This window comes from Pygoscelis adeliae, unplaced genomic scaffold (assembly GCF_000699105.1).
Source record: "Pygoscelis adeliae isolate BGI_AS28 unplaced genomic scaffold, ASM69910v1 Scaffold38, whole genome shotgun sequence".
Classification (NCBI taxonomy): domain Eukaryota; kingdom Metazoa; phylum Chordata; class Aves; order Sphenisciformes; family Spheniscidae; genus Pygoscelis; species Pygoscelis adeliae.
Genome location: NW_008825614.1, coordinates 7147365 through 7148720, shown reverse-complemented (window position 1 = coordinate 7148720; position 1356 = coordinate 7147365). Strand labels below are relative to the sequence as shown.

General features: G+C 50.4%; 1 protein-coding gene across 1 annotated transcript in view; it reads right to left on the bottom strand.

Moving 5' to 3' along the window:
* The window catches only part of LMO3 (LIM domain only 3 (rhombotin-like 2)), a 57820-nt gene extending 56806 nt beyond the window's left edge, over window positions 1–1014 (bottom strand). Inside the window, exons 1-2 of the mRNA XM_009332847.1 lie at window positions 823–1014; window positions 539–604 (exon numbers count right to left, since the gene is read on the bottom strand). The gene's annotated coding sequence lies outside the window, so the exon portion shown is untranslated. The remainder of the gene's footprint in view (window positions 1–538; window positions 605–822) is intronic.
* Between the last annotated feature and the right edge of the window lie 342 nt (window positions 1015–1356).

Sequence of the window (1356 nt, the reverse complement as noted above, 5' to 3'; positions counted from 1 at the left end):
CCTGCCGCCCCCGGGGCTCGCCACCCCCCGGCAGCAGCCGCGCTCCTGCCTCCGCTCTGCCCAAAGGGGTAACCCTGCACCGAACCGGTTGCAAATTAAACTGCTGTGCGGGGAGGCTTGTGGATTAAAGCCGGGGAGTGGGAAATTAACCGACTCCCTTGATAATTGAGAGCACGTTTCGAGAAGCTCTGGAAGAAGCAAGAATAATAAAAACAATAATAACGGGGGTGGCGGTGGTGCTGCAATTCATTGTTAACTTTGACTGCTATTTCTCGAGACATACAGTTGGATGGGTTTCGCTCAGCATCCTCTGCTTGCATGTATTTCATGTCTCATCGTAAAAATAATGAAGCCTCACATGATTTAAAGAAAACAGTCTCAGCAGAGCTGCAGCTTGAGCGAAAGTTGCAGTGCAGAGATGTGTGTGTGTGTGTGTGTATTGCAGCCCCGGCTTATGACTCAGAGAGAGGGAGAGGGAGTGATGCAGACACACATACACAAATGACCCAAAGCTTATGTACACAGTTGCCTCACTTACCTTCTCAATTAAGCGATACAGGGGAGGCAGTTCAATAAGCACAGTGGCTGCTTTGTAGCTCTTCTCCTTGGAAAAGGTCAAAAAGAAGCATTGTTTGGGGAAAAAAAATAAAGAGGGGGTGGGAGAGATGGGGAGGGAGATCGCTATTCTTTAAGTTTAAAATAATGAGGTCCTCAAGGATCCGCCAAGTAATTGTGTTGACCGCATCCGAGCTACAGGTGTCCTCCTTTTAGTATCTTGCAGTCCAAGGCTGTCTGTCTCCGTCCTGGCTGAAGACAACTTACCTAAAGCAGCGTGTGAGGAGCCGAGTTGAATGAAGTCAGGGCTTTATCAGCTGCAAAATGCAATCCCTTACCAGCCAGACATAATACAGCAAAAGAAAAGGTCACTCAGTTATTACTGAGCCAGCAGAGCCCAGGCAGCTCTTGTGGAAGACCACAGAGAAGCAGCTCCCTTTCGATTTAAGGCTATTTACCTATCTCCCCCTCCACCCACCCTTCCTCTCCCCCCTCCCCCCTCCCTACTCCCCCTCTCTCTCTCTCTCTCCCTCTCTCTTTCTCTCTCGTTCTGCAGCTCGCTCAAGTACAGCCGCCCTCGGAAAGTGCAAAGCAGCCAGGAGACAGATTGGGCTTTGTTGGTAATTTCCCATGGTGAAAATTTACAAGCCTGCAAGTGCAGTCAGCAAAACCACATGCATATGCTAGACACAAACACCAGGGACACACACACACGCAAGTGACCTTTACTGAAGCGGCTCAGGATCACCTTCCCGGAGAGTGCTCCAGAAACAGAGCCGGGGAAACAGGGGAGCGCGCCCC